This window comes from Leucoraja erinacea, chromosome 5 (genome assembly GCF_028641065.1).
Source record: "Leucoraja erinacea ecotype New England chromosome 5, Leri_hhj_1, whole genome shotgun sequence".
NCBI classification, from domain to species: Eukaryota; Metazoa; Chordata; class Chondrichthyes; order Rajiformes; family Rajidae; genus Leucoraja; species Leucoraja erinaceus.
In genome coordinates, this window is record NC_073381.1 from 71,129,203 (window position 1) to 71,137,477 (window position 8,275).

Genomic DNA, 8,275 nt, shown 5'->3' on the forward strand with positions numbered 1-8,275 from the left:
CTACCTCAGAATCCACAGAATTCGAGTAGAATTATTTTAATCTCTAATCATTAAACAGAAGAAATTGTAGCATGTGACCAACTATTCTTTTGTTTGCTTGCTATCTGTCAAAGAAAAGATGATACAGAAACACAATCGAGCCAACCATAGATCACAAGTAATTGATAATGGGTACAGCATTCTGTGCAAGATATAACAATGAAATCCGATAAAGCCCAATTAGAGATAGTTGGAATGAGGGAGAGGGGAGGTCAGGACCACCCTCTAGCTGATGAGGGAATTGTTCAATTGCCTGATTACAGGTGGGAAAAAACTGTTCCTGAATCTACAGTGAAAGCATTGACAGAAAGGCTAAAGATGAGTGCATGTCAAAACTTTTGATATGAACCTTTTAGAGAAATATCTCTTACTATTTGGAAGTGTTTTGGAAATGTACGACAATGAATTTTCCTTCAGTTAACTTCAAAGTTAAAAAAGTGATACCTTTTTTATCACTGCATATTCGCATGGAAATTACATAAGGCAAAATGTAAAAGTGCAAATATTGATTAATAAAATATTTAAACTGTATCATGTATCCATATATGGACATTTATTTTCCTTTGATTTAAGTTACTGTTCAAAATAGAAGAGAAAATAATAAGGTATGTGATGGCCTGTTATTAAACGTCACTTCCAGTGGAAAACAGATGCAAGGATTATTACAATTATTACCATCTAGGTCAGGCATCACTTCATAATTACAACTTGCGGCTGTGTAGGAGTAAATCCCCTCTTTGTGAAACAAATCTGATGGGACCAATGAATTTTCTGCAAGCTGAAATGTAACATTTCCCACTCTAATTTCTTGAGGCTTTGAATGGACTGATGTGCAGGTGGGTTGTTATTAAAGGATTATCTGAATTGCAGCTGGTTTGCTCTTTATTTGACTTTAGACTTTAAATATATAGCGCAGAAACAGGACCTTCGGCCCACAGCTGGCATGGTTAGCAAGAGTGGTTACAGTTTAATGTGCCTTCGTAGATGCAGATGTTTTTTTTAGTCCCATTGATGCCTCAAGCGAGAGGCAGAAAATAGCAGGTTGGCCACAAAATATTAAATTTCACACTAGTCATGAGTAGATTTGTTGATTACCACTGATGGCCATGCAAACCAACTATGAACTATGTTGTAATCTTTTTTTCATATTTTATGGTCCGCTTTAAAGTCTTGTGCCTGGATCAATGGTTCAGAACTCTGATTGCTATCCCAGTAATTTAGCCTTTATGCTACATCTTGCTAGACTAAGCAAATTCCCAATTAATCCCGTCCCTTTGAAGTTGATTGGCAAAATGGGCATAATACAATAAAATAGAATAGTGTTTGATTTGCAGGACAAAAATTATAACTAAAGCCGTAATGTACTTCAAACCAATCGAGTACAGTGAGCAAATTTGGGCCCACTATCTGAGGAAGGATGTGCTGGTTCTGCAGATTGTCCAGATACGTTTTACAAGAATGATTCCAGGATTGAGTGGATGAGCGTTTAACAGCACTGGGCTTCTACTCACTGGAGTTTAGAAGGATGAGGGGGTACCTCATTGAAATGTACAGAATAATGAAAGGCATAGATTGAGTGGATGAGGAAAGGATGTTTCCACTGGCGGGAGAGTCTAGGACCAGAGGTTATAGCCTCAGAATTAAAGGCTATAGAAAGGCTTTTAGAAAGGAGGTAAGGAAGTCAGAGGGCAGTTAAGCTGTGAAATTCTGCTACTGAGGGCTGTGGAGGCCAAGTCAGTGGATATTGTTTAGGCAGAGATAGACAAATTCTTGATCAGAATGGGTGTCAAGGGGTTATAGGGGGAATGCAGTAAAATGGGATTAGATCAGCCATGATTGAATGGCGAAGCAGACTAATTCGATTCTTATAACTTGTGAATTTTTGACACCCGTGACTCAACAGATCAGACAGCATCTCTGGAGAACACGGATAGGTAACGTTTCGGGTCAGGTCTCTTCTGCAGACTGATTGTGGTGGGGAGAGGGGGTTAAGAAAGCTGGAAGAGAGGAGCAGCAGGACAATGCCTGACAGGTAATATGTGATGTGGCATCAGGGGCAACGCTGGGTTCGACAGTCATCATACCGACACTTACAGTAGGGTGGACTCGCGTGATATATTTTATTTACAATGGTGATAAAGTATAGGACTGCCCTGGACGGGAGTGCTGTCCCTCACCGTCAAGGTACATGTGCAGTGTTGCTTTCAATCTCAGCGTTGTCCCAGCAGCTAAGTGCTGGTCTTAAAGGAGGAGGCGTGCCAATCTCAGGCATTTTTCTGCAGTTTACACTTGCCTCAAGAGGAGGTGCTGACGGTACAAGATTTCTTCCTGGCGGCTCAGCTTTTCTTTGGAGGCAACGCTGATTATCCTGGCAGCCCGTCTCTGCCTCTCTCTCTCTCTCTCTGTGGGCACAGCCCCTCTCTGTGGGGATGTTCTAGCATCTCAGGCTTGCCCCGTTCACTCAGTAGCCTAAGCAGGTAGCTAGGGTTTCTTTTCGGCAGTCCAGTCTTGACCACATAGCGACGCCGGTGGTGTCTGGTCCGTCCCAGTGGCTCAGTCTTCCTAACCCCCCCCTCCCCACCCACACCCCCACCCCAACACCCCCTTCCATCTCCGCTTTAAAAATGCCCATTGACTTGGCCCTCACAACCGTCTGCGGCAATTAATTTCACAGATTCACCACCCTGTGACTAGAGAAACGCCTCATCTCCGTTCATCCCTACTACTAACTTACAATGTGCATCATGAGCCCAAGTTTGAAACCTGAACAAATGACTGAATGTGGTTCCTTAAACAAGGCGATAGCGAAACGCTGCAATTTAAAAAAAAATCATAATTCATTTTCAATGGCTGTAAATGGCATGTACAAGGGGGTGCACAGGGAGAGCAAACTGTTTCAGATCGATCTCGCCGCTCGCTGCACTTCACTGACGTCTCCAAGCTCGTTGTGCATAAGGGGCAAGGTGTCAGTTGATCTCTCCCATTGCTGGCGCCGTGCCCTCAATCCCACCCCCAAGCGCCCCCCTCCACCCCCCAACAATAAAGTCAGGATGAAGCCCAATTCGCTCTCCTCAACCTCCCAACTCTTCAGGTGACGAGCGGGGAGGCAAGGTTGCAGAGACCTTTGTCACACTCTGGGCTCTGAAGGGCAGCAGTCGTGTGCTCTTCCTGCTGCAAACCACCTCTGCCCATCTCCACATATCAAACCGACATGAAAGCCGAGAGGGAAAAAAACAGCTGAGTGAGGGGAACGAGCTTCTTTAAATTCCCATTGGGCATCAAAAAGGTAACGAGTTAATTAAGACCATATCGTCGATTGAGTACAAAACATATGTTATTCTGTAATTACAGTCTTCGTGAGACCTTGCTATGATATATAACTACCGATAGATGCGCGAGTGTTTCTCTGAGGATGTTTTTGCTTATTTTATTTAAATGATTTTACTTGCTCTGAACACTTTACTTGTTCTGAACCTGAAATCTCTTAGCGGTCATAGAATTTAGCACCGTTTATCCTGTAGCACCAGCAATTCAACCTCGCTTACTGACCAACAGGTAGTACACGCGAGGCAGATACTCATTCAGGCATTTGATAATATGTTGTGCTTACAAGGAAACATGAGTCGTCCAGAGTATCAATAGACTGTCATAATTCTCTGTCAGTGACCGCTAGTCAACATTTGTAGGAAGGAACTGCAGATGCTGCTTTAAACCGAAGATAGACACAAAAAGCTGGAGTAACTCCGCGGGACAGGCAGCATCTGTGGAGTAAAGGAATAGGCGACTCTGTCTGAAGGAGGGTCTCGACCCGAAACGTCATCTATTCCTTTTCTCCAGAGATGCTGTCTGACCCACTGAGTTACTCCAGATTTTTGTGTCTATCTGCGGGTCAATTATTTTTTTGTTTCAAAGAATGAGCCACCGATTGATTGATTACATATTCGCGCCGCTGTTATGCCACTGAGAATCGCAAATTTCATAACATGAATTTCATAAACATCAGTCAGGAGCCGACCCAGTGGGATAATTTTCTGTATTAGACATGTCTAATTTCGGCGGTATTCATCAGAATAATATTTTCTCTTTAAAATTAAAAAAACAAAAGTGGACAGGAAGAAAATGACCGGGGAATTCAGTTGAGTAAATGAGCTAAAAACGAAATGGTGGAGCAACTCAGCGGGACAGACAGACGATGGAGTAACTTAGCAGGACTGGCAGCATCTCTGGAGAGAAGGAATGGATAGATAATCTGAAGAAGGGTTTCGGCCCGAAACGTCGCCTATTTCCTTCGCTCCATAGATGCTGCTGCAGCCGCTGAGTTTCTCCAGCATTTTTGTGTACCTTCGATCTTCCAGCATCTGCAGTTCCTTCTTGAACACATGGATAGATAGCCTTCCGGGTCGAGGCCTTTCTTCTGACTAATGGAGGATATCTGTAGAGGAAAATGATGCATAGGCGACGTTTCGGGTCGCGACCCTTCCTCCTTCAGTCTGAAGAAGGGCCCCGACTTGAAACATTGTCTGTCCATCTCCCTTCACAGGCACAGAAACATAGAACATAAGTGCAGGAGTAGGCTATTCGGCCCTTCGAGCCAGCATCGCAATTCAGTATGATCATGGCTGATCAGAATCCAAAATCAGTACTTCGTTCCTGCTTTCTCCCCATATCCCTTGATACCGTTAGCCCTAAGAGCCATATCTACCTGTAAAACTCTTGAAAACATTGAGGACGCCGCCTGACCCGTTGGGTTGGTTTCCCCCGGCACTTTGTTTTTAGCTCAATATTGTAGCATCTTCAGTTTCATGTATTCATTTATAACTCTGTTATAATGTTTTGGAGGATTTAAAAACAAACCCGACTGTAATAGAGAATTGAATAAAAAGTTGTTGTTTTTTGCAGACCCGCCGAATGTCGCCGAAGTCCAGTGTCAGCCTAGTTCCATTGTAACCCGCATCACTCCCGATTCTCCTGCTGGTTTGGGGTATTGATCGAGGGACCACACCGACCTTCGAGTACAATACGGAGCGGGTAGCCTTTCTGACTGAATGACCCCGTCTTCAATTCATGTATTTCAGTTTGGGAAAAGCACTCAGCTAGAGCAGGAACCTATTTTCACCCAACACCCACATTCGTACAGGAAAAACACAAAATGCTGGAGTAGTTTAATGGGTCGGGCAGCATCTCTGGAGATAAAGGGTGGGAGACATTTCTTGTTGAGACCAGTTGTTGCTGATATTTATATCTGGGAACTTGAAGGTCTCAGCTATCTGCACTTTGGCAGCATTGATGCTCATTCGAGAGTGCACTCCACCTCCCTTCCAGAAGTCAATAACTAGCTCCTTCAGAAAGACACAAAAAACTGGAGTAATTCAGCGGGACAGCTGCAGCATCTCTGGAGAGAAGGAATGAGTGATGTTTTTGGTCGAGACACTTCTTCAGACTTCTGTCAACTCAGCAAGCTGAAATGAACCAATGATTTTTTTTATGATCCAGTTTGCAAATCTCTCGTTTCCTTTATCTCTAACCAGTCTGAAGAAGGGTCTCGACCCGAAACGTCACCCATTCCTTCTCCCCAGAGATGGTGCCGGTCCCACTGAGTTACTACAGCTTTTTGTGTCTATCATCGGTTTAAACCAGCACCTGTAGTTCCTTCCTGCACAACCAACTCCTTCATCTGCTGACATTGAGGGATAGACTGTTGTCTTACCATCATGTTACCTAGCTCTCTATCTCCTTCCTGTACTCTGTCTTGTCATTTTTCAAGATCTGTCCCACTACAGTGTTGTTATCAGCAAACTTGTTAATGTAGTTAAAGCAAAATTTGGTTACACATTTCTGTGAGCGTAGGGAGTATAGTAAGGGGCTGAGAATGCATCCCTTTATGGCACAGTTATTGAGAATTATCAGAGAGGATATATTGTCACCTCTTCTTGCTGATGGTAGTCTATGGGTGAGGAAGTCAAGTAACCAGTGGCAGAGGGGGCTGTTGATGGGTTCAGGGGATTCGAAACTTGGTCACTGCCAAACGCGTGGCAAATCAGTCTACTGCCCAGATAAAGTCTTCTGTATTATTTCACCAAATTGTATGCAAAAACAAAGAATTTCATGGTACCTAGGTACACGAGACAATAAAGTTACATTGCATCAGTGAATTTGGTTGGAATTATAGCGTAGAAGGCGAAGCAGTTAATTAATTACTGGGGGTCAACATTGTGTGTTACATTGGGTTATTTCACATTTGCATGAAACCGAAGAAGATACAGTTGTTATGCAGGTCACGTTTTCAACATATTCATAGCTTAATCTAAATTTATTAGCTTCAATCTTTATGAGTTTCTATCTTAATCTCAAGCAAATCTATTAATTAAAGCTAATTGGAAATTGCAGGCAATCGTATTAACAAGAACTGATTGGCAAAAGTACATTTAGTATTTACCCGGGTAAAATGCATTTGGGTGTGAAACACTACAGAAGATTTTAAAGTTTTAATCTGCAATTTGAGAAGGAGAACGTTAAATCGGAAGTGTCTGTGATGCAGTTGAACAAAGGGGACTATGAAGGCATGAGAGGGGAGCTGGCCAAGGTAGACTGGAAAGGGTCCCTAGCAAGAATGACGGTGGAACAGCAATGGCAGGAATTTCTGGGCATAATCCGGGAGACGCAGGATCATTTCATTCCATAAAGGAAGAAAGATTCTAAGGGGAGTAAGAGGCAACTGTGGCTGACAAGAGAAGTTAGGGATAGAATAAAACTAAAAGAAAAGATGTATAACATAACAAAGAGTAGCCGGAAGCCAGAGAATTGGGAAACTTTCATAGGACAACAGAAGGAAACAAAACGGGCAATACAGGCTGAAAAGATGAAGTACGAGGGGAAGCTGGCCAGGAATATAAAGAAGGACAGTAAAAGCTTCTTTAGATATGTTAAGGGAAAAAGAATAGCAAAGTCAAATGGGGGTCCCTTGAAGGCAGACACGGGTGAAATTATTATGGGGAACAAGGAAATGGCAGAAGAGTTGAATAGGTACTTCGGATCTGTCTTCACTATGGAAGACACAAACAATCTTCCAGATGTGCTGGAGGAAAGAGGACCTAAGGGGTTGGAGGAACTGAAAGAAATGTTCATTAGGCACGAAATATTATTGGGTAGGCTAATGAGACTGAAGGATGATAAATCCCCTGGACCTGATGGTCTGCATCCCAGGGTCATCAGGGAGGTGACTCTAGAAATAGTGGATGTATTGGTGATAATTTTCCAATGTTCAATAGATTCAGGATCAGTTCCTGTGGATTGGAGGATAGCTAATGTTATCGCACTTTTCGAGAAAGGAGCGAGAGAGAAAACGGGGAATTACAGACCAGTTAGCCTGACCTCGGTGGTGGGAAAGATGCTGGAGTCAATTATTAAAGAGGTAATAATGGGGTATTTGGATAGCAGTAAAAGGATTAGTCCAAGTCAACATGGATTTATGAAAGGGAAATCATGCTTGACTAATCTTCTGGAATTTTTTGAGGATGTGACAAGTAAAATGGATGAAGGGGTGCCAGTGGATGTAGTGTAACTAGACTTTCAGAAAGCCTTTGATAAGGTCCCGCACAGGAGACTGGTGACTAAAATTAGAGTACATGGTATTGGGGGTAGGGTGTTGCCATGGATAGAAAATTGGTTGGCAGACTGGAGGCAAAGAGTAGGAGTGAACGGGTCCTTTTCAGAATGGCAGGCAGTGGCGAGTGGAGTGCCGCAAGGCTCGGTGTTGGGGCCACAACTGTTTACCATATATAATAATGATTTGGAAGAGGGAATTAGGAGCAACACTAACAAGTTTGCGGATGACAGAAAGCTGGGTGGCAGTGTGAACTGTGAAGAGGATGTTAGGAGGTTGCAGGGTGACCTGGGCAGGTTGAGTGAGTGGGCAGATGCATGGCAGATGCAGTATAATATAGATAAATGTGAGTTTATCCACTTTGGCGACAAAAACAAGGGGGCAGATTATTATCTCAATGGGGTTAGGTTAGGTAAGGGGGAGGTGCAGCAAGACCTGGGCGTCCTTGTACACAGGTCACTGAAAGTTGGTTTACAGGTACAGCAGGCAGTGAAGAAAGCTAATGGAATGTTGGCCTTCATAACAAGAGGATTTCAGTATAAGAGTAAAGAGGTTCTTCTGCAGTTGTATAGGGCTCTGGTAAGACCATATCAGGAGTATTGTGTACAGTTTTGGTCTCCTAATTTGAGGAAG